At 44.1% G+C, this 26,653-nt stretch overlaps 1 protein-coding gene across 1 annotated transcript in view; it reads right to left on the bottom strand.

The window, feature by feature from the left end:
* LOC147683095 (disintegrin and metalloproteinase domain-containing protein 9-like) overlaps positions 1 to 26,653 on the bottom strand; it is a 2,555,772-nt gene that overhangs the window by 503,231 nt on the left and 2,025,888 nt on the right. The window lies entirely within an intron of this gene.

Raw genomic sequence — 26,653 nt, 5'->3', positions numbered from 1 at the left:
AAGGAGACTGGGCAGAGGACTTAGTGAGTCCTAAGGGGGCAGCAATTTCCACCCGCCTACGATTAATACAATTTAAATACCTGCATCGCACCTACTTCACCCGGGAGCGTTTATGGAGGGCGGGCATGATAGGCTCCTCAGACTGTCTAAGGTGTGGGTCAGAGGTGGACACACTTTTACGCACTACATGGGGGTGTTCAGCGCTACACAGATTCTGGAATGGAGTTTTTAGATGTTTATCCGAGGTGCTGGCTTGGGAGCTTCCTTGGGACCCGAAACTGGCCTTGCTGCATGTCATGGAGGGGGTGGGGGGCAATTGATATAAACGTCATCTGTTGCTACTTGGCCTGACGTTGGCAAAATGAGACATTGCTAAAGCTTGGAAGGCTCCCCAGGCACTGCCGTTGGCCGCCTGGAAGAACGGCATGGATTTCTGCATGGGGCTAGATAAACCCATCTTTCTGGCCAGGGGGTGCCCCTGCAAGCTCTTTAAGATATGGGTCCCGCAGCGCCACCAGAAAAAAAAATCGCACGGAGGTAGTTCCCGCTCCCGGAGGAGCCCAGCACCACCCACAACAACACCGCACGGGACTCCATAGCCCAGGAGCCCGTGCGCGACCAGGTCACAGCGGTGGCATGCCCACCTGCCCTCCGGTGTTTAAAACACCTCGCCGGACCCGCTGGCGCGGGTCCCGCAGCGCCACCAGAGAAACATCGCACAGAGGCAGTTCCCGCTCCCGGAGGAGCCCAGCACCACCCACAACAACACCACATGGGACTCCATAGCCCAGGAGCCCGTGCGCGACCAGGTCACAGCGGAGGCACGCCCACCTGCCCTCCGGTGTTTAAAACAACGTCAGGTTGACGCAGCACGGGACGCAGCGCGAGACGCAGCGCGGGACCAACGCCGGACGAAGCCCGGGCAAAGGGCGGGCCGTCCTTGGCCGTCAGGGGACGGAAGAGGCTGGGCTGCCCCCCCCCTTTCCCATACCAGTGAAGGTACTGTTAATTTTCCACTGATTTACTGTTTCCAGTTCAATGGGGAAAAGGAAAAATCCTGAGGAACTTACTGACGCTGGGGGGTTATTAAGGGAGGAAAACAACCGAAGAGACAAAAGTGTAAGCCTGCCAGAAAGCGCCAACTTCATGCAGCGGCAAACTGTGTAATGGACAGAATTGATGACCTACTTGTAGATTGCACTGACTTGTTAACAGCTTCCTCTAATATAGGGGTTGATGACCATGTGGTAACTGGCTCAGGGATTGTAAAGGATGGAAAGATTGCTACAAGGGGACAAGTAGTAATACCTGAAATGTTTATGTCCAAATCACAATTAGGGGATAAATCACCACTAATGGAAAAACCAGATGAAAGTATAGTGAATGTGATTGAGAACATTGAAAATGTTCTAAATATACCCTGTACTAATAAATTTGCTATCTTAGCTCAAATTGAAAATCTGCATCCAGACAAGGAGCCGGATATGATAAGTTCTGGTCCAAGACAGGTAGTAACTATTCAACAGGGTGATCCTGAGGTAGATGATCGAACTGATAACCCTCTGTTTAAACTTGTAACTCATCTATGTGACCTAATAAAAGGGATGCAAGTCAAAATTGATGACCTAACCGCTGTTGTTAGTAACTTAAATGTGGACCATAATAAAGCCCCTATAGTGTCTAAAGCCCCTAGAACAAGCCAGGGTGGTGTATCAGTCCAGACAGGAAACACTCCCCCTAAGATAGGTGAAAAGCCTAAAACAGATGCAGTTGCACTTAGACACTGCAGAACTAGTGAGACGATCAAAACAGGGAACCAAGTGTCTGAAGAAAAACAGCTATCACACCCCACTGCCACAATACCAATAAGTGATATACCGGGTCAATCGGGAGGCCAGCAACCCCTTAGGCTAAAACAAGTTGGCAGCAATTCTTTATCTAACCGGCAGAAAACGGCCCCTATTCAACAAAATTCTGGGCTCATTAAATCTAGCCTAAATACTTCTATGTCACCTCCAGTATATCTGATTAATATACCTAAGCTCCCTGTTGGTAGAGATCGTGAATCACCTGACACCCTAACCAATAAAGCCATTCATTGGATCAGACACGTAAGGGGTTGTAGGTCGGTGATCAGGGAAGATATTCTCCGAGCAAGTAGGCTTACCCTTAAGGGCGATGCCTATGATTGCATAGAACCTATCCTAAAAAATCCAAGGATACTCGGAGAATTGTTAAACTTAGAATTTAGATCCTGCTCCCCGGATTATTCCAGGATCCAGATGAGAGCTACCCCCCCACAATCCTGGAAGCCCGTGAGGGTGAAACAGGATGATACTGTATTTAGGGAAAGCTCGAGACTGGATTGCAATGATTGACTCCAATTGCAATCTCTAATACTAACACCCAATGATGTAGAAACAAGTGGTCAGGAACCCAATGGCGTTGTGGTAAACTCACTAGAGGAACGAATTTCACCAGCTTGTTCCTCTGTTGAGGTTATTTCCCCAGACAATAACTTGGAGCTTTTAGTGCAAGCTAGTCCCATGTTCAATAGTGGTAGACCGGGGTCTGTTCTTTCTTGGAATATAGCTGGCCTAAAGTCTAAGTTGGAGTCACCAGAGTGGGCATTATTTATTAGAGAACATGAAATATGCTTACTTCAGGAAACCTGGGCAATGTAAGAACTGTATTTCTCAGACTATCTGAACTATAGTATCCCTGCAGTGAAGGAAGGGAGGGGGAGACCAGCCGGAGGGCTTACGATTTGGATAAGGCAAGATCTTGGTGTAACAATAAAAATCATACCGACTAACCACAGGGATCTTCAGATACTAAGTATCAAGTTCCCAAATGATATATCAGTCTATGTTTGTAACATATATGCGAGAAGTACGGGGGGTAGAAAATCTGAGCTTCTATTACTATTGGAAGACCTGGTGGAAAGTCGCTATTTGCCCTCAAATGTAATTGTCGCGGGGGATTTTAATGTAAATTTTGAACCTCTTTTGAAAGGAAGCTGGAATGTGTCGGACGAGGAGGATAGGGAGTGGGGGATTCCCAAATTGGATCTTGACCCGGTAAATTAATGGACAGATATAGTGGTCCAAATGAATTCTATCTGCTTAAATACAGGTCTAAGAGCAACTAATGGTAGGATGACAGGCAATAAGTTTGGTGCATTTACATTCAAAAGTGGTAATCGCAAGAGCAGAATAGACTACATTCTGATTAATTTGGGTCTATGGAAATATCTTAAAGATATGACAATTATAGATAGGGTAGAGAGTGACCACAATCCCCTGTCTATGAGTCTTACCTATTGGGAATCTCCTGATCATCTTGGGGCTATGATGGTTGCTACCCCCTCCCATGATATTGTAATATTTAACGATATGCGCCACGTCCGGTGGTCCAAAGTTTCACTTCGCACAGAGAATATGGATTTTACAAGCAGCAAGCTTGAACAGGCGAAACTGGATCTATTGATGTTATCTGAACCAGTCAATAATTCTTTAAAATTGGGTGAAGGGACCAGGATTCATGAGGTTCTTTTTGGGGAACTAAAGAGCCTTTTTGTTAAGCCCTGCCGGCGGAATGCCTCCCGAGTTCCAGAGGTATCACGGTGGTACTCTAGTGAATGCAGGAAGGCCCGCCTAAGTCTGGGAGAAGCAATCAAATCAGAGTCAACTGAGAATGTCAAATTCAAATTTTAAATCGATGTACAATGATGAAATGGATATATATTTTCAATGTAAATTACTTAGAAATTTTAACTCTGTTATATGTTATATATTTATTTGTATGTTGCTTTTATGACAATCGTCGAATAAAGCTTGTCTGACTTGATATGGAAGAGATGGGCTGACTACCGGGGGCTGGACTTGGACCCCCCACCCGAGAGGGCCGCCCTACCGACAATCTGACAGATGGACCTTTAGCTATGCTCAGGTGGTGATCAGATGGACTTAGCGTGTCCTTGTTTTAGACATTGTTATTTTACAATTCAGTAATGGCAGCAGCGCAATTGGGGAGGGGATTGTTTTAGGGGTGTTTGTACATTCTGTAAAAGTTTGACAATGTTAATATTGCTAAACTACTGGGTGCAGCAGACTCCGGGGATCAGAGCTATGCATTCTATGTACGTGCAGACAAATAAAATTTGTTTAAAAAAAACTATGGTATTCATAGACACCTTCAAGGTATAAATATATCTTTACTTGCTCTAGCAAGACACAGGGGTTTGCAGCAGTTCGACTATCTATTTGCCCGGTGCAGCTCGCTACAGCAAGTGCCCAGGAAGCCGACCCTTCAGCTGATGCACTGATCGAGAGACTGTCTTTCTCTCGTCGAGAATCCAGCTCCAGAGTTTCCAAGCTCCCCTTGCGGGGTGTTGGGAAATAGAGTCCAGAGACTGAGATACCAGACCTACTTCATTCTAAATTAAGGTATGGAGCTGATTATAACCTAGAGAAATCTTGGGGAGATTCTTGGCAAAAAAAAACTAAACCTATGCTACACAATACTTACTTCTTCCCGCGTACTAGACTTAGGTTAGGTACATTGGGGTAGGCGTATTTTAGAAGCACCAGTTGAGTATTTTTGTGTCATTGTTATTTATGTATGTATTTATGTATGGTTTAGGAACCATACAATGCTTTTACAGTATTATTTTATAATATTGTTCTCGCTGTACGCACTATACTTTGCAGTCTGCATTACGATTGTAGCAGTTCACTTTTCTTGCATGAGAAAGAAGACTATTCAATAAACCTTTTATTGAAAACGCCCATCTCTCTATTTCTCTGCAACTCTGTAGAAACGAAGCATGCACGAGTGACTGAGTGAAATACTTATCTATTGTTTCCGCGACTCTAGAGATACATTTCATATTCTTGGGAATCAAAGTTGTCATGTTTATGCGGCTGTCAGAAACTAATTCCTTCTTGTAAATTTAAGAAAGTTTCTAGTGACCTCTGAGCTAGCTTGCACTTACTATTAGGTTTAATATATTCGATAGAGACCTAGTAGACCTCAGTCCTACGTCTAATCTATAGGATATATTATTCCAATGCGCAGAGCCTATTGGGAATATAGGAACTACACTACAAGGCACCCAACGTTTGGTAAGGCACTAATTTAACTCTAGATACTAGAGTAACTCAGTTGTGCTTTTCTCAGAGACCCCTTTTTTACCGTAAAATACTGCAATAGACGTCTGGAGTAGGTAAAAGGATACACTGAGTAGGACGAAAATCCTATGTATTAGTTTTTGGTTTGTTCAACGTTGAAGGATACAGTGTTCCAAAATATTGTGCACCTTCTCTTTGTTTCCTTGAAACTTGCTCTACAAACTTTCAGTCAACAAAATGCCGGATAGCAACACAGAGGACGGTGGAGCTACAGGCAATTATGCTGTAGCAGGCTTTGACGTTACAGGTTTCCAAGAGACCGATGTGGATGCTACAATCATCCCAGAAAATTTAAGGAAAGCCATCACTATAAAACTTATAACAAATGGCCTATCATCAAGAGGTGGTAGGGTAATGTTTGTAATAGAGGTGCATGAATATCGTCAGACAGAGGTATTCTATTCATGGATTATCTTCCCTGAAGCAAATCCAGTATCACATGTGTTTCGCTTATACAAAGAAGAGGTACATCAAGTGGAATACATTCCTTTGGAGGATATTGAAATTCCACTAACTTACCAAGAGCATGCGCTCTGGTTTAAAGGCACCCTATAACATCAAAATCACATTACCAGGCTCGGTCCACTAGGTAGACCAGGAGCAACATGGTATTAGCCAGCTATACACCACATCCTGCCATTGAAGAAATGACAGGTGCAGAACTATTAGTTCAGCTAAAACAACTAATAAAAATACACAGACAATTGGTTCAATATGTCATGCAGACTCTAACAGTCCAACCTACTCTAAGGATTCCACAGCAAACCTTTTACCAGGGGAACACAAATAAAATTAGTCATTGGTAAACTACGCGCAAAAAGGGAACAAATTCCATTCTGGAAAGCTAAAAAAATTACTCAAATTAAGGCTGTATTACCTGATACTACCCCTCATGAAAAACACAGAATCCTAACAATCTGTTTACCAATGGATCGCACCACACCTGGAGGACTGCACCACTTGGGGTACAGTCTTTGCTGCAATCTATACCAAAACACATGGTGTTCCGTCTATGGCGGTAATACCAGATGTCCTGAAACAGATTCAAAACGAATACCGGACAGAGCCTGCTTTAAATCTAAGAACGAAATTACTGAAATATTTCAAACAGGTCTCAACAATAATATTAGCTAATATTAAAGGTGAAGCAGCATCCCTGGCGATCCGGCAGAAGTTAAGAGAATTTGATGTAACTGAGCAACCACAAGAACTAGCCAGAATTATAGAAAAATCCTATGAAGAACTTGGTAGAGACAGTTTGGGTGGTAAACCAGTGAAACCACAGCTGACAAAGTCCTGAAAAAGTTTTTTATTAAAAACACTCTCACTCTTCCTAAAAAGAAGTGGGGAAATACTAAACAAAATACTAAAGAAGCGTTCTCACTCCCGAGGTAGGTCTGCTCAAAAGGAGCCCTCTGAAAAGAGATATAACTTCAGAAATAGGGATAATTTGAGAAAACCTGATAGATATCAAGATACTGATACACGTTCCTCTCGTACCTTTCAGACTTCATCCCGGAAATCCGAAAGAAGAGGGCGTCAGAACAAAAGGAACAACATATGAAGTCCAAAGAAGATCAACACGCTCCAAAAAATAAGAAAACTAAATTCACCAAAAAGAAGGTAGCAGGTCTAAAAATCAGACATGCCGAGGATCTTGAGGACACAACTCAAGAATGGGGAGTGGGTTCAGACAAAGTGTGACAGTGCAGCAGAAGTAACCGTAGCTCGCAAGATCTTGAAGGATCATATGGAGACAGTGGACTTGAATGAGTACATCCAAGTTGAAACTGCTGATACCAGGGTTAGTGTCCCACATAAGTTATATGAATTAACACTCCGGATGGAGGGGGATATAACTAGAAAAATAAGAGCACTCTTTTAAGACACGTTCTCTAAGGGTTACAACATTTTTCTAGCTGAACAAGACTGGTCACCTGAATTTGTCAGGGAGTTCCCACATGGCAAAGACATTATTATGCCAGCCATCTCCAATCATATTACAATTCATAAAAAATATACTTCTGCAAGGAAATGGGCGGTAGCCCAGGATCCTGCATTATATAAAAATCATGTAGGATGGCATGAGGATTCTCCTCGACATAAAATCCAGTTAAAAACTCAACCAACTGCACAAAGGCAGTACCCAGTTAAACAAGAAGCTGAAAAACAAGTCAGGGAGATATTAGATCAACTTGAATACCAAGGGGTGATTGAAACATGCACCTCGTCAATGAACAATCCTGTTTTTCCTGTCTCCAAACCAGACAATACATGTCGTCTAGTTTTGGATTACAGACATATAAACTCCTGTTGCAAAACTTTTGCAGTACAAAATGCACAAAGTGCAGCACTAATGAACAACATTGTGGGTAAAAAATATAAAACAACATTAGATATTTCTAACGGTTTCTTCTGTCAAAACATTGAACCGGAAATCAAGTATTTGACCCCTTTCTCAATAATGGGGACACAGCGTCAATTCTGTTGTCTCCCCCAGGGATTCAAGAATAGTCCAGGGTTATTTTCAGCCAGAGTAACAGAGTTACTACAAACCTATGATGATGAAGCATTATCATATGTTGATGACATCTATCTAACAGACGATGACTTGAACAGGCACTTGAACAGGATGAACACCATAATATTGGGCTTCGTCTCTGAGGGGTATAAATTCAATGTAAAAAAATCACGAATTGCCCACCTCAACGTCCTGTTTCTAGGATATGAATTATTAAGTGAAGGCAAAAACCTGGCTTCAAACTTTCTAGAGAAATGTGTGCTGCGCCAACCTTCAAAAACGCTGAAAAACGTAGTAAATTCTAGGTTTCCTAAATTTCGGAAGAATTTACATTCTAAATTACGCAGAAAGGGTTAAACCTCTCTACAAGTTAATAAAACCTGATTTTAAAACAGTTAATTGGACTCAAAAACACACAGACATGTTGGCAACAACACATTTACAAACACGCGTAAACATACGCAATCTAGTGATCCGAATCATTCCAGGAAGATGCGGATTCACGTACTTCTCCTTTAATGAAGGAGAAAAAGTACCAATAGCTTATAAATCACACTTGGATACACAAGCTGAAATAAAATTCACTTCTACAGAAAAAATTCTGACAGCGGTTAAAACTGCAGTAGCAAAAGCGAGAGCCCTCGCACAAGGTAAGCGCATCATAGTCGTTACTCCTGTACCTGCCTTAGAGGCAGTGACAAAAGCAAGCATTCCAAATGCAAAGGCTTTACATCCGAGATGGATACAATGGGTTAATTCTCTTGCTGCAACAGACGTTGAATACGTTTTTGACCCCTATTTAAGAACACAAGAATTTCTACAATAAGAACAAGAATGTCCTCTGTCCACTGAGATTCTGCCTCTCGAACAGTAGGGATGTATAATTAATACAGACGGTTCAGCACACCCCACAATTGGGGGTAAACAAGCTTATAGTGCTGCGTGCACGAGCGTTAAAGTTCGCTGGCGCGATGGTAAATTCCAGCCTATGGTCACAAAAACACAATCTCTCGGAGATTGTACAGCTAAGCGAGCTGAACTACAAGCATTCAAGATGGCACTTGAGAATACTGATCGCGAATTCCCCACACTCATAGTGTGCGATTCCTATTATTGCGTACTTGCAGAACTGGATTGAAAACGGTTTGAAAAATGCGAAAGGTGGCACAATCAAGCATAAGTAGTTCAGTTACGAAAATAACTACAAAAAGCTCACGTGATCCATACACTGAGGCATCAACGTGATGGCGTTCACGTTACAGGGAATTCATTGGCTGATGAAGCTGCGAAGGCAGCTGTGCAAACTGCTTCCATAGCTGCAAACACTCGTTCAAAAACGAAAATAGACAGTGAAATAATGCGAGCCGTCAATGCTTCAAGCAAAGACAGTGGTAAAACATTACCAAAAGGCTATCCACTCAAATACTCATATATAAGTGATGCAAATAATGTTCCTTTTGCTCGAATCCCTGGAGTGGGGGATAGAGTAATTCCAAACATGGAACATAGATTAGGACTAATTTTAGAAGCACATGAAGGACTCGCCTCTTCACACGCAGGTGTTTCCGATACAGTATCATTACTAAAACAGAGATACTGGTGGCCGCACCTGAGGAAACAAACCAGAAACTATGTTTTGGAATGTGAAATCTGCCAAAATATGAAAGTCTCTACAGTGAAACGTCCTACGCAGACGCCCCTTTTAAAACTCAGATAAACCATTAGCTTGTGTTTACCTGGACCACTGCGGTCCCTTGCATAGGAATGGTAACTATAAATATATCATGGTCGCAGTTCATTTGTGCTCAAGATTCATTTGGATGTGGCCTCAGCGCTCGGCTGATGCCCAAACTGTTTTAAAAGATTTGTGAGTCTTTGGGAGGCGCTAGGGGGCACACAGCGGGATGGCTGTGTGAAACGCAGCTCCGCCGGACGACCAACATCGTACTGGATGAAACCCAACTAAATGCGCACAAAACCGTTAACAAATGGCAGAAACTGGTGTCGGAATGTAGCGCGCATCTTTTGGGCTATGCATTGACAGGCTGAGAGTACACGAGCGTGAGAAATCGGAACTCTTAGTTGCCGGCGCGGAGCAATGGACAAGATGGCGGCTAGCGCACTGCTCTGCAACCTACCCCCCAGAGCCTACCAGTAAGTGGAGATTTATGCTCAATTATCGTGAACTCTGTGGTGATAGTGGGATTTGATAGCAATCGGAATGCCCTGACAACTGCAAACAGGGACTTTACGAAACAATAAGCGGCGCTGTCTCACTTCGCCATTTGAAGTCCGTTTGAGTCAAGATGGCGGCGCCCAGCGCAGAGAGGCTCAACAAGTGTACACGGAGCTAATGAATGCGGTGTGGACGCGGCGATATAGTGAGAAGCAACAGCGATGCCCATGATGGTGAGGCTGGATGCGCAGGGCATAATTACAGGAACTGCGGGGAGAGGTGGCATGTCCGGCTCGTTCGTGTGTGGCGCCGCTTTCGCCTGATTGCATGTCCGAGACTGGGTCTACTGTGCTTCGGATCACTAAGCGGAACTATAGCGTTACTAACGCCATGGGGACGGCGTCGCGGAGACCTCTGGCCGTGCATGTTTATGGTGTTCATGGCTCATGGTTCATGCTTCCTGCCAGGCGCTCACAACGAAAGCGGCGCCTTAACAACGCTATGGGCGCGAACTGAGTTCTAGGTGGCCCGCCCTGTGTGGGACGTGAGTGGCTGACATCGCCTTGCTGTTGCCGCGGCAAACCCATCGAACTACGGTCCATTGCTGGGACTCGTGATGCCATTAGAATATACTCCATGACGTAATATCTGTGGTGTAGCGCTTCATTGACTCTGCACGCGGCGTCGCTACACAGAGCCCCACGGTCGCAGGCAACTACTACAAACAGTCGGATGAAGACAACGGGGGACCCGTGTGAGTGAGAGCTCACTGAAAACCGGGTGACCATAAACCAGCACCAACCGACCATCGCTCTGAATATCAAAATGGCGACATCCACTAGATTAACAAGGTCCTCCCTACAGACAGCTAAAAGGCAAAACAATCCGCAGAGAATGATGGTGAGGCCTGACAAGCAACAACAAAAGATCAACTTTGAAGCTAAAAAGACCCCTAAAAAAACTCGGAACAAATGGCAGAGGGTGGTGGATCGCCCGAGATGGCGCCCAACAACAACATGGAGAAAATACTTCAAGCCATTCAATCAAACTTACAGGATATTAATGGTAAGCTGAATCACTTAACGTGTAGAATGGATGGCATGTCGGACAAAATTGAGAAACATGGCGAAAGACTAGAAATGGCTGAGACCAGAATTTCAGAAGTGGAGGACAAAGCATGAGCCACCGCTACGAAATGCAGTGGCATGGAGCAGGTTATGGAAGTTATCCGTGCGAAGGAGGAGGAATTGGAAGCGCGTTCAAGACGCAATAATGTGCGCATCACGGGCGTTCCAGAAATGACAAACACAGGGCGCATGGAACTATATGTAGAACAACTGTGCACTGAACTGTTTGGAGCGGAGGCCCTGCCCTCCGTCTTCATAGTTGAGAGGGCGCACAGGTCCCTAGCACGACGTCTCCACCGGGGGCCACGCCGAGACCTATCGTGGCGAGGATATTAAATTATCGTGACAGAGACACCATCCTTAGACTTGCGGGGGAAAAAGGGCCCATCAGGGTAACAAGCTAGAATTTTATCCGGATCACACAGTCGCAGTTCAGCAGGCAAGGAGGGAGTTTGCGTCTGTGAAAACCAAACTCAGGGAGCTCCATCTTGAATATTCTATGCTGTATCCGGCTCGGCTCCGTGTGACGTGGGAAGGTAAAGCAGTCATTTTGTCAAGTCCAAAGGCAGCGCAGGAGTTTATTAAAAAGGCAGCGAAACAGGCTAAGACCAAAGCTCGAGAAGAACAGCACATAGATTCAGACTGAGAGTCAACGATGGCAAACGAACGTTGATGAACAGCGGTAAGACTTTTCCAATCACTTTGAAAGGTGAACTCTTATTCTCAACTCCTGGTCTGGGGTGAGGGCGGATGTGGCTCATGACTGCCAAGCGAGATACTTTGCTGAGGGGCAGCAGCGGGAATACAGACATTCAGAGGCGGGGTGCCGCTACTCATGCAGTATATATGCTATCACGAACAATGAGGGACACAAGTGCTATGCTGAACTCTAATGAACACTTATGAACATAGCGCAACACGCTCAGTTTCGGTTGCACGGGTCCCCCGGTGCCGTCTTGAAAAAGCAAGGGAGCTGTGACAGACAGTGGCACTATGGAACCCCCAAATACTGAATGATACTCACAGGTTTGTGAACTGTCGGGCTGCACGATTCAGGATGGCGCCTGTTGCTAACTTTTTACACTATGTTGAGTTCACAACGGCTCTGCCAGGCCCTACATATGTATACTGCACGACCACATGAACCTCTGCAGTTGCTTAACAATCAAGGTTATGGCCTTGTCAATGGAAGGGGTACATATTGTGAAGCTGACTGCGCTGGCTGGAGTACGCGGTTCCTACATCACAAATGGGTGACTGACACACTGTCTCGCCTACCCTCATGTGCCAGTGGCCCCACTCGGTAAGTGGGTGCGTTGTTATGTGAGAGGGGCCAGGCACACGATGCCAACAGCCATGAGTCATATCTGGATGAAAATGGGACATACAGACACATCGCACTTGTACACACCTAGCGGAATTAGGGTCGTCCACATCCATTTGGTTGGATGTTGAGTTGTGCCCCAAGCGGACCTCCACAAGGGTGTTCCCTGAAAAAAGTTTGTTTCGATGGAAAGATCTACAGTTCTTTCTAGGTTAAAAGGGAAATGTTACAAGGGAAAATGGCTTCAGCAGGGTTGGGTTGCTGGAGTGGGTGGGGAAGGGCGGGTGTTTCGTTACTGTTATGAGACCAACTCATCTAAATGTGCGGAATATATGAATGCAGGGCAACATTGGGTTGCTGAGTTGAGACCGAATCTTCTAGAACATGTTATTTCGATATTTGTTCTGTGGCAGACAGTCACCTGGACACATGTGAGTGCATACATTGAAATACACACCGTTCCTATACATGAATGTACTATGTCACAAGTTTGGATACCCCTGCCTCACTAATGACACAGAGGGTCAATGATACGCGAAGTAATCACATGAATCTCCTCACATGGAATGTCAGGGGTCTAGCACAACCTAAGAAAATTAGACAGGTATTCGCCTACCTAAACAGATGTAACATAGACATCGCTTTATTGCAGGAGACGCACATCGCACCCAACACACATCAATCCATAGGTAAACGTTGGGCTGAAACGGTATACACTGCTATGTATTCTTCTTACTCTAGAGGGGTGATGACGTTGATACGTAAGGGCATGAATTTCACAACACAACAGGTAACTCAAGACCCGAATGGTAGATACGTTATTGTAACGGGTCTTATGCGTGGACAGACCTTTGGAGACACAAACACCCCGACTCACCAGGTGCAACACATATATCTGCTATTCACAACAGCTGGTCACGCCTGGACTACTGGCTAGGCACGGATAACATCACACTATGGGCACGGGACTTACAGGTCCTCCCCAGAACACTCTCAGACCATAACCCCATATTGTGTAAACTCACTATACCAGATTACGCACCACCCCCTTCCCAATGGCGGTTTAATTCACGCGCCCTAACAGATATAATTTACGCTGACACCATCAACACGGCGATTAAAGACTACTTTCAAATAAATGAGCCAGTGGTCGAGGACCCATGTCTCCTGTGGGAAGCCTTCAAGGCAACGGTATGTGGTGAGTGTATGAGCACTACAGTGGGCATACTACGTACTATACGGCAACAAATACATAATTGTGAAAAACGCATGAGAGATATAGAGAAAGCTTATGAGGTCACACGTTATATTACACTTTTGGGTAAGCTGAGACAGGTAAAAACGGAGCATCAAACATTGGTCGATGAGGAGATAAAATACTTAGACAACAAACACTCAGCCAGGGTCTATGGAGAGGGTGGTCGACCGGGCAAAGTGCTAGCAACCAAAATATGTGAAGGTAGAGGCCACACAGCCGTTCTACGTATTAAATCGGAGGATGGGACGCTTCAGACACAAGCCAATGATATTCTGAACTGCTTTGTCGACACTTACGGGGCACTATATAGATCACAACCAATTGCATCAACAGAGGAAATTGACAGCTATTTAAGAGATGTAGCAATGGCATGGCTATCGGATAGTCAGAGGGAATATTTAGCTGCAGTCATAACAGTAGAGGAAGTCACGGATATGATCAAATCATTGCCGAATGGGAAAGCACCAGGCCCAGATGGGTACAGAAACGAATTTTATAAACAATACGTTGACATCCTGGCCCCCTACATGGTGGAGATGTACGGAGCTGCATTTGATCAGGCAGACCTACCTCCAACACTCAGGCAAGCAGTAATATTTGTCCTTCTGAAACCCTCTAAAGACCCAGACCTCTGCGACTCCTACAGACCGCTATCGATGATCAATGTAGACTCCAAGATACTTGCCAAAATTCTGGCGGTGCGGCTCACACCTCTGATGACTAATCTGGTATTACCTGACCAGGCGGGATTTATTCCTACAAGATCCACGTCCCACAACACCAGGACACTATTTGCCTTGTCCCACTATCTTCAACCCAATACAAAGGCGATAGCGGTGATGCTTGATGCCCCCAAGGCATTCGACTCTATCGAATGGAGCTACTTGATTGCTATTCTACACCGTATGGGATTCCCCAAAAGATTTGTCCAATGGATATCTTTAATTTACACCAAACCATGTGCCAGGGTCCGAGTAAACGGGTACTTATCCGAAAGTTTTATTATAGAGCGAGGCACTAGGCAGGGATGCCCATTATCTCCCCTCCTATTCGCCATAGCCCTTGAACCATTGGCCTGCTTGATCCGCCAGAATCATAAGTCGTCCGCTCTGCAATTCCCTTCCAGACCACTACATATATCTCTGTACGCAGATGATATGCTGCTCTACGTGCGTGACCCTGCTGTGCATTTAAATCAGCTTCTGAGGGAATTTATCAAATTCGGTGGTCACTCAGGTCTGGCCATAAACTGGTCAAAATCCTACATTATCCCTCTGACTGATACAATGGTTCCCCTAAACACAGAGTATCCATTGGAGTGGCAAACCGATCCGATACGGTATTCAGGGGTGCTGTATCATAGAGACCCATTATGGGTCGACCATCTCCAAATTGGAAGACAAAGTGAAACGCTGGATACAGCTGCAATTGTCCTTAGCAGATCGCATCGGGATCGTGAAAATGAATATGCTACCTAAACTTCTATACCTTTTTAATAATATTCCAATCACCCCCCCTGGCGAAGTATTCCGCCGCATAAAATCACTCGTACTACAACTCATATGGGCAGCGGGCAAACAAGCTCGGATAGATTTCCAAACGTTGACACTCCCATGTGCCAGGGGAGGACTAGGGGCGCCGGATTTTAAATTATACTACGTATGCGCACAGGCTCAGTACGCTGTCTATTGGTTTCACAAAGTACCATATCTCACTCATACGGCGATTGAAGAAGGGGACGCGAAACCCATCCCATTGTCAGCTATTCTATCACACAAGAGGCAGCCCCTACATGCTCAAGACATTAACACGATAGACACCACAGTAAGGGCATGGTGAGCACTTGGACAACTGGCACATAAGACCCCCCTATATGCACCGGACATGCCCTTACATAATCATCATGCTCTATCAGTCACGGGCGAAAAAGTGGGAATGTCATTGTTACAACAGGTGGGTTTGATACATATGGGAGATCTGTTTAGGGATGGCAAATTCTTAGATCTTGCAGACTTGACATACATTCAAAACAAAATCACAAATGTTCAGTTTCACACACTACAGGCTGAAACGAGCCCTGATGGAACTGTATCCCACCTTTCCTGACGAGCGAGAAAGTCTTAACACTCTACAGTTGATAATCACAACTCAAGATCTATCGCACCTGGTATTGAGGCTGTACACAGCTGCACAGGCAGAAATACCCCACACCACTGAGAGGGCCAAATCCAGATGGGACTCAGTACTAATTGATCCATTAACAGAACAGGAATGGCAACAGACCTGCGCATTAACTCAAATTCTCACTCCCAATGGCAATCTCAGAATCATACATTACAATTTCCTTCACCAGGCATACTACACACCTGCACAAATGTGTAAATACGGTATGCAGGATGAAGACAGGTGTAAACGATGTGGTATGGAACGCGCAGACTTTGTACATTTAGCCTGGTCTTGTTCTAGAGTCCATGAATACTGGGTCGATGTAACTACCAAACTATCTGCTATGATTGGAGTTGATATAGCCTGCACGATCCGTATATGTTTATTGGGCATTGTACCACAACTTAAATCTACCAAACGTAAGTTCTGTGCGGTTTCATTATTACTTGCCAAGAGACAAATATCACAATGCTGGCACAGTACCAAAGTGCCGACAATAAACAGTGGCTGCAGGACATGTCCAGCTGTAGGGATAAACTCCTGACATACGAGGAAGAGCTACTGATGAGATCTAGACCAAAAGATTTCTGGGGATACCTTACTGAATATATGCGTAAATTAGAAGCAGCTACAAATGATGGAGCTGAGATGGTGTTTCAAATGTATTAAGGTGTGTGTCACTGTGGTTGAGTGTCGGTGGACGCTGTCAGCACAGACATATTAAGTTGCATTCAGTATTTATGAAATTGACTGATGGTAAGTGATGGTCTCATTCACTGGTTTGTTAGTTGTTAATTAATGTTTCTTTTTATACTTCAACAAAAACTGAAAAACAAGACCTAATTTATATGCGTGATGCCGCCGGACCTTGTGTTGTCGGCTACAATGCTGTGTATAATCACTCCTGTACTGTATTACTTGAATCAACGCAGCCGGAACCCGGGTTGTAGGCTCCTTGCTGTGTAAATTTTTTTTGTCACAGTAAAGGTCTTACAAAAAAAAAAAAAGATTTGCGAGTCTTTATCGGCACATACGCAGTCGGCACGCTACATTCTGACCAGGGTCCTGCATTTAGCTCAAAAGCTTACAAGGAGGCCATGGTCAATCTGGGTGTTGCATTGCGGTTATTCTTGTCCATTTAATCCTGAGGGAAATTTGGTTGTGAAAAGAAAAGACTGGGACATAAAGCAATCTATAACAGCTAGGGTACTAGGCTCAGGTGACAGGTAGGTCAAACATCTAATAACTGTCCAACGTAGTCTAAACAATCTGTCAAGAAGTTCTCTAGGGGGAATCACTCCATATGAAATCCTTTTTAGAACTAGAGTGATTGTCCAGGACCTTGATCGTCACACTTCAGTGGTAGAACAAAAACCTTTTGATATCGAAGACCTTTTGGCTGTTTTGCAGGACTTAAATGAAACAAGGAAAAAGTCAAAGAAACGTATTGCAGAAGCCAACGACCACTGAAGAGAAACCACCCGACCCAGCAATGCCTGCCTGGATTACAAAGATTGGGGATCTAGTCAGAGAAAAGATTGCGGACAAGAAGGAATTTGGGCCTTCTTACAGACAACCAGTACCTTTGCTAGCAATCCACGGATCAAGAACAGTGTTACTGCCACCCCTTGCTGGAAGAAAGGAGAACAGGTTTGTATCCATCGACCTGGTCAAACCACATCATGTGGCCAATCCTAAGTAGTAGGCCAAGTGGACTCCAGAGATGTAGCAGACGCCCAAATCTGGTTACAATCCAAGAGGTTCAAACTGAGAGACTGATAACTTTTGAAGACTCTGCAGTAAGGAATAAAGGACTATGCAACAAAGCCATGGAACTTGTGCCTCTTGAGTCCCAAATAACAGTTTGTCAAGAAACGCCTGTCTACAATGAAATAGCATCTGACTATACTAATATGACAAGCGATCAAGTGGTTCCAGCGATTTTATCGAATCCTGAAGCAATCCCTACATTTGACAGAACTGCCTCTGGCTATTTCATTAACTTTGATATGTTTTCCAAGGATCCCAGCGAATCTGAAACGACGCCAGCTAAAAGAACTTTTAAAGAACAAGCAACAGAACTCTTTCATCAACTTGAAAAAACATATCTGGTTTCACAGTGGGTTGAAGTATGGATTGTTTTAGGTGTACTTTTTCTTCTACTTTGGTTGACTCTGGTATTTACCTTGGGAATGCTGATCAATGAGAGATATAGTACAAAGGACACAGTAAGTAAGAACATCAACTTACTCCTCAAGCCACACAAATCACCCCATTGTGAACAAAGAGACTTGTCCTCAGTGAACATCACCGCCGTTCCTATACCTGGTGATATACCTTGGGACAGAACTGATTATTACCTCTTTGGTCCTGCAGAGCTGTTGAAGATTCCACACCAATTCAAGGTTTCCTTGAGTGACTTTTCACCCAGCACCTTTTCTGATGAGTGGGACTTTGAGACTGTAATATTATGATGTCAGACTTAGAAATGTCTGCAAAATTTACAAATCATGAATACTTAGAAGGTTCATCAGATTATGAACAAATGTACTGTTATAATCACTACGGTCCTCATTTCTTGCATAAATTTGCAAACCCTAGAAATGTACTGAAATTTAACCAATGGGAACATTGTCCAACGCCACCGAAAGGTAGCTCAAAAATATTTTATGACAAATTTCCATACTTTTCAGTTTTTAATGTTTCACATCCAGAAACATTTTACTTTAAAAATATTAATAGGACAGGAATGAAAAGTATGTTGACGGAAACAAAGCAAATGTATTCTGCAGCCTTTTATGCTCAGTTGTCTACATTAGGCATTGAACAAGGACAGGGAAGTTTTATGGGGTAAAAGTCAGGCCAGTGTGGGAGTTTTGTGGGGAGGGGGGCCAACAAGGGAGGGGAGCGGGAGCTGTAACCCCGGAGCCTTCATTAGGAGAGATAACAGTAGAGTTGGTTTCAGGCAGGGCCGCCACAGGGACCTTCACCTTGAGTTACCTCCAGAGGCCGCCCGGTTAGTGGCCGTTTTTACAGGGGTTCCCTCTGCAACGACGGGTCCCAACGAAACAACCCATGATGTTATGTTACTGGCTAGACAACGGTGTTCGCAGTTTTGCGGTGGTGGTACAGATATCACAAGTAGTGTGATTATGGCAAGAAGGGTTAGTTGGGTTGGGTGGCGCCCAAAATGCATTCCAGGGGATTGTGTGGTGGTTAATTTTAATAAGGCCAGCGCTCAAAGACTGTTCTGGGATGCCTCCAACTTGACGAATAAGGGCATTAGACCTCTCCCTCTTGGGTTCTTCTATCCCCCAACCAGGTCCCCTGCGCCACTTTGCCGTCCCCTGGTGCAATACCAGGAGGGGCCCATCAGCACCATCCAGCAGTTGCTGTGTAACCAGGCATATAATATTGTATAGAGGCCTACGCAGGAGCACTCTGGGAGGGTGGTCAGGGGTCTAGCGAGTATACCTTCTAATGCACAGCAGGGCGGTCCACCCTTAGCACAGACAAGGCTTTCTAATCGTCTCTCTCCGTTGTCTCCAATTGAGTCGAACGACTGACTATCTCCCTGTTTGGCAGCGATGAGGACTGAGATAGGAGATCAGAGGCATATTTGTAAATTTCTGACCTGGAACATGGCGGGAATTAGAACAAAATTAAATGACCCTATATGGCTGGAATTTATTAGGCACTACGAGATTATTGCTCACCAAGAAACCTGGGATATCTCGCATAGTGTTTCACTGGATGGATATGTTAGCTTTGCTGTCCCCGCTGCTCAGGGGTCAGCAGGAAGACCTAAAGGGGGGCTACTTCTACTCCTTTCCCTAAACCTTGCAGGGACTTTTAGAAAATTACATTCTGATTCCGTGAATTTCCAAAATATCGAATGGACAGTCTCTGTCCAGCATAAATTCTTAATAATTAATTTCTATAACTCGAGGGAAGGCTCTTTTCAGAATGAGCATCTTACTAATTTAGGGCAACTTCTGTCAGTATATACACAGGAACAATCCTCAGCCCCAGAGTTGGTGCTCTTGGGTCATTTTAACATACATCCTTGCCCCTGGGAGTGCTACAATGATGTTCATGGTGGGCTACCACATGAGGGGGTACCCCATTTCGAGCACAGTAAAGAGGGAGAGGCCCTCAAAGCCCTTCTAACCAATATAAATTTATTTGAACCAGGAGTTGGCAATGGAGAGGTGAGAGTCCCCACCTTTATAGGGCGAGGTGCAAACTCGGTTATTGACTACATCTTTTTATCTCCTGCTCCTTTGGACGAAATCTCAGCCTACGGTGCAGTGATCTCAACTTTCAGCGACCGTAACCCGGTCTTGCTGGCAGTTGACCTCGGCATTGGTAGGCTCGGGAAGGAGCCAACGGGAGGGGCACCAAAGGATCTGTCATCCACTGATCAAGGGAGACGTTTAAAATGGAACATGGTTGTCCCAGAGACTTTCTTTGAGGAGTTAGCGAGTAAATCCGAGGCCAATCTGGCGGTCTGCTTGGATGACACTGCTCCAGGAGCCGACGTTGTTGCAGCTTATGTAGAGGTATGCAAGCAGATCGCTAAGGATCTAGAGGGTGGTAAAAGCAGACATATTAGAAGGGCCCACAAATGGTTTGATAAAAATTGCTCTAGAACCCATGGTGCTCTGCTTGAGGCATTAAAACATAGGCCTAGGAATAGGGCTCTAGTGGCACAACTTTGCAAGGAGTACAAAACTACCATTACAACACGTAAACGACTAATCAAGGAGGAAGCCTTGGAAAATTTGCAATCCCTGGATGTGTTGAGGGACAGTAGAACGTTTTGGACTATTATAAACCAGCCCTTCTTCTCAAACCAGGAGAACCTGGACACGGATTGTGTTATCCCCGATGATAGCTGGCTTTTACATTTCAAAGACATCTATGAAATTGATCAGGGGGTGGAGATGCTACTTTTGGGAATGACACACCAGTTAGGTTTCACCTGGCTGAGGTAGGAAGGGCGATCAGAGAGACCACTAAACACAAGGCTCCTGGCCCGGATGGGGTCCCCGCAGATTTGTACATCTTGTATCCACAATTTTGGGCTAAAATCGTGACCAATGTATTTAATGCGGTGTCCACCGCTGGTTTCCCACCATCCTGGACCTCATCTGTCATAGTCCCAATTTTCAAGAAGGGGTGTAGAGGCGATCCGGCCTGTTATAGGCCAATTTCACTGCTCGACTCTGCCGTTAAGATCATGGGCAGAGTCATACTCAAGAGGGTGGGGAATTGGCTGGCAGGAAAGGGGGTCCTCTCTAACCTTCAGTACTGATTTAGAGAACACCGGGGCACCACAGACCAATGCTTAAATTTGCACCTCCTTATAAGCAAATATACAGTTGCAAAGGATGGTTATTTATTTCTGGGTTTTTTGGACCTTTCTTCAGCGATTGACTTAGTCAATCCCTCAAAATTATGGAGGATTTTACGTGAGCTAGGCCTGGATGAAGCTTTGGTTAACTTTCTAGGCTTCCTTCACCAGGACCTACGAGGGAAGGACGGTGCACTAGGAAATTTAGCTCCAGACGGGGGGTAAGACAAGGTTGCCTACTGGCCCCCCTTCTTTTTACTATTTATATCAATGCCCTCGAAAAATCCTTGGGTATGGCTACACTGGACACACCGCGCATAGGAGGATCGGGCATCCCAGTCCTCCTGTACGCGGATGATGCCGTTCTACTGGCACGCACGGGCCTGGGCCTACAGAGGCTGCTGGAACATTTCGTCAGCTTCATGGAGGACCTGGATTTAAAAGTTAATACCATTAAATCCCATGTAATGTTGGCCGGAGAGCGGAGTAAGAACATGAAGGTGAAAACCTTTAGGTGCAATGGAACGGTCTTGACGAGGGTGCCCTCTTTCCCCTATCTGGGAGTTCTTTTCGATGAGAAGGGTAACTGGGGCCCGCAGATGAAGCTAAGGAGTAATGCAGCGCTCTTGAACTTCTCCAAGAGACTGGGAGCAAGACCCATGGAGGCTATACTTAAGATTTATAAATCAAAGTGCCTAGCGATAGCATCCTATTGAGCGCCAATTTGGGGTTATGTAGCTGCGACCAACATACAAATCGCAGAAAGTAGGTTTTTTTAGATCTCTCCTTTCACTCCCGCAGTCAGCCCCCACATTTTCAATACATTCCGAATTGGGCCAGGGTTATATCTCGGACTAACTAAAGATGGCACCGTTGATCTGTTGGGCTAAAACTTGGCTGAATGAGGAGCTCACTCTTAACCACCTAATTCTAGAGGATTGTGTTGCCCTAGAGAAGGCGGAGAGGATCCCATGGGTGTCGTATGTTAGAGCGGCATGCGACAGGTTGGGGCGACCCAATCTGTTTTCTTCGCAGCAGGGCATCAAGAAGGAGGACTTAGGGTGGATTAAACATAGCTTTTTCAGGTTGTTGGAGGCAGAGAGGGAGGAGGAGAAACTCAGAAAACCACTAGCCAGAAGGATTTATGGTTTATTAATCTGTCCATCTATCAAACCCTATTTGTTATACGGCACCAAACCCTTCCATCGCTTTCTGCTGGTGAGATTTCGGTTTAACCTCATCCATCTCATGTTGGGCACATTCCCTAAGTGGGGGAAACCAGATGATGCCCCACCATGTTCCTGTGACAATTTTTCTGTCCAAGACACTCTCCACTTGGTAATGTTCTGTGACCGTTACTTGGAGGTGCGCAACATTTTTTTAAAACCAATTCTGCTGGAAACTGGATTCATACAAGTAAGGCCCGTCCTTATGCACCTACAAATGCTTAGCTCTGTCCGGGTCATGTACAGTGTAGCTAGCTTCTTGGTGGCCGCAGCCCGGATAAATAAAAGAAGACCCCTTTAACTGTCTTTCACCCCTGAGGACTATCATGGTTTATGGCTACAAATCTTTACATTGTATGATGCACTTTACACTGTCATGATTTATGGCTACAAATGTTTACATTGTATGATGCACTTTATACTGTCCGAAGGCCATTGAACAAGGGATCCTTTTTAAACTTTTTACATTTTTAAATTTTGATATTATACATGATGTATTTTAAAACAAACGCATTTCTGTGCATACATATGAATTTTAAGAACTGCATCTGTACTGTCATTTTATATTTTTATCATGCGGAGGATTGTCTCTCTTGTACTGTTTTTCTTTTATGATTTTTATTAATCGAAATAATGAATTCTTGACTGACTGACTGACTGACTTTTGGAATTACACCATTGAGACAAAAACGGTCTGGGGCATAAAGGCCTGGCAGGTGCAGGGATTGGAGGCCTTATTTAGAGCCTGCATTATCCCAGAACAAATAATGTTTTTTGAATGACACTGTTCCACAGACATCTTGTCTTGGCCAAAATAAAAGATTTAAACAAACCATCCATACCTACACCTAAACCGGATAATGAAAACACTACAGAAGGGGTGGTCGACGTAAATACTATTTTACTTAACAAAAGAACAGATCCTGATTGGAAAAAATGGTTAATCACACAAACAACTGTCAAGATGGATTCCTGAATAAGACACAATGGTTCACATTCACTAGGCCAGATCCAAGATATGTCCAGAGACAGTAACATCATATAGTGTGGGAAAACTGTGCCTTGAATGGCTATAAAAATCTACACTGAAAGCAGTAAAACAACACTTGTCTTTACTTAAAGATGGCGTTGATTTGAGGGACTTCTTACAAGGACCTACTAAACCGTGTCATAAACGTTTTATATATGCTGGTATCTATGCCCTATATAATGAAGCACGGAAAACAACGCAAGCAGACACTGCAGAACGAATACCAGAAATTGATCGTATTCATTTAGAAAATCTCTCTCTGTAGTTGACAATGAGTTAACGACTCTGTCATCCAGAATATATTCTTTGGACAGCACAGTATTCTCTGCCATAGACATAATGGAACAGGACTTGGTCTTGTTACAACATGGTCAGTCACAATTGCGTTCTATAATGCTTTTGGGCTGGACGTCACAAAACCTTAATTCTGGGTATTTGCCTTGGCGTCTAATCAACTCCACGTCATTGTGTTACGAATTTAACCTTACAGATAAACAATTCACATTGGCACAGAGGAGAACAGACTATACGGTGCTGAGCATTGAAAAACTGGAAAGATTACCAGTAACTGTTTCTGAGAAACCAGCAACAGAATGGATAATACATGGTACAATCACTCTGCCTGTTACGATTTTCCATTTTCAGTATTGTTCGAAACATATACCAGCATCCATATATGAAAGGTTGGGTAAAGAATACATCAAGACATCCTGGGATTTACCTTATACACAAAAATGTTGGAGTGGGGAAAAATTAGTGTTTCTTAGTGGTACGAATTGCGAAAATACACTAAGCGGTTCACTCTTATGCCAGGGTATTAATTTACACGGGCCTGGGATGGTTCCTCGAACATCTTATCCTGCCACCTGCAAGGTTCTCCAGCTGCAGTGATTTATCCCATTTTTAGGCAGCTTTCTAATGGAAGTTTCATTATGTTGAATGATCACAGCTGCTGTGGCATGTTGCCAGGAACCCCCTATCTCGTAACTGTGTCAGCCAGGGTCACTTGCTGTATGCAAGTATTGTTTCCTAAAACTAAGACAGATGGGAAGTCGCCATTATGGCCCTCACTGAACATCTCTTCTATATGTATTGATACTTTAAGCAGAATGAAAGCCATTCTTTCACAAAAAACTGTGTCACTGACCTCGGCCAAAGAGACGTATGATCGTCAAGTTGCAAGGACTTTTGCAGAGATACATGCGCTTTTATCAACAAATTGACAGTTTTTTCGGGACTGTTAGCACCCTTTGAAGCAGTCCTAGGGCATATTTCCAAACTTCATGCACTCTGTGTTTGGCGGCCTGCCTCTCGTTTTGGGACTCGTAGCAGGGCTACTATTTTTGCTCATTCTGCTCCGATATGGCAAGCCAACTCACCATCGACACCCAGATCACCTTGGAGAACACTCTCCTAGCAATGAAGTGTTGTGAGCGCATGATACAAATACTGGGATTGACTTGTTTAAGAGATTTGAATACCACATGGTTTCTATCATTCTGACCAATCTGGCAAGATTGCATCTTACCTGTTCTACGATGCCTGTCATGTGGAAAAGAATGCGTGCTAGACATCTGTCTGACACTCCCAACAGTCATGCCAACGGATGTTGATACTTTGCTTGGATCAGTAACAGCTCATGCACTGTGTTGTCCCCAGCGGCTACTAACACTGATGACGGCATTCGTTGGGATCTCACACATGCAAAATGCAGACAGTGAGATACGTGGAGCAACAGGCACACAGGTACCATCTACTTCAAACATTGCTAATGCATCTGACGCTGACGGTGATGCTTCTCATCTATGTGCGGTTGATCTTAGAAGATTTGATGTATTCTCCAAACAATCACACTAACTTTTGAAGTTAGCACACAGTATTCTGAGAGACTCTGAATTCGACCTTCACTTTTGAAAACAAGCTTCTAACTTCAGAACTCTATTTTACTATAATCGGATTTATTTTTCCTCCAAATTTGTACTTTTTTTGGCACAAAAGTAATCTGCTTAAAGTAGTACTATTCCTATAGAACCAGAATTATTTGAATACTTCCAATAGACAATATTTGACCTTGTCCACACGCAATCAATGTATACATTCTATCATGGAATGGTCTTGACTTTTCTTCTGTATTTAAGAGCCATTTCATAAATGTATTTTCATGATTCATTCGGATAGCTTTTTTTTAATGTCATTTATATGCTTTGAATGAAACATTTCTTTTAAATGCGTACAGCACAAATGCTTTTTTCATGTACAACCAATTCCAACGCATTTTTATGTATTTTGGGTGGGGTTTTAACACATCATGTTTAGATATGTTTTATGTGTTTAGAACTTAGTAATACCGTACATAATAAAGTAGAGTGGGTTTTGTGTGGCATTTTAGGCTCCGAGTGAATTTTCCCGATTCATACCCTTATATTGGTACAATTCACATTGCCCTAATATAGGCATAGAAATCAAGCCCGTATTTAGACATAACCCACGCAGACCAAAAACAGGCATGGTTACTTCCACCCGTACCAAACGTCACAACGATTTCTTGGAAAAACGGCTTAAGCAGTCAGGGACCTTCCTTTGCTTGAATATTGATTTGTCCAAGAACTCATGTACTTTGCAAAGAACGACTATTCCCTAGGGGTTCTTTCCTGACGTTATTATGCCCGACTTTACGTCAAACTATGGCATTCCTAGACACCTTCAAGGTATAAATATACCTTCACTTGCTCTAGCAAGACACAGTGGTTTGGAGCAGTTCGACTATCTACTTGCCCGACGCAGCTCGCTACAGCAAGTGCCGAAGGAAGCCGACATTCCAGCTGACGCACGGATCGAGAGCCTGCCTTTCTCTCGTCGAGAATCCAGCTCCTGTTTTTCAAAGCTTCCCTTGCGGGGTGTTGGGAAATCGAGTCCCGAGACTGAGATACAAGACCTCCTTCGTTGTAAACTAAGGTATGGAGCTGATTAGAACCTAGAGAAATCTTGGATAGATTCTTGGCAAAAAAAACTATACTTATGCTACACAATACTTACTTCTTCCCGTGTACTAGGCTTAGGTTAGGTACATTGGGGTAGGCGTACTTTAGAAGCACCAGTTGAGTATTATTTAGTCATTGTTATTTACGCATGTATTTATATATGGTTTAGGAACCATACAATGATACTACAGTATAATTTTATAATATTGTTCTCGCTGTAGGCAATATACTTTCCTGTCTGCATTACGATTGTAGCAGTTCACTTTTCTTGCATGAGAAAGAAGACTGCTCAATAA

Source organism: Lissotriton vulgaris, chromosome 11 (assembly GCF_964263255.1).
Source record: "Lissotriton vulgaris chromosome 11, aLisVul1.2, whole genome shotgun sequence".
Classification (NCBI taxonomy): domain Eukaryota; kingdom Metazoa; phylum Chordata; class Amphibia; order Caudata; family Salamandridae; genus Lissotriton; species Lissotriton vulgaris.
This window is presented reverse-complemented; position numbering and strand designations above follow the sequence as displayed.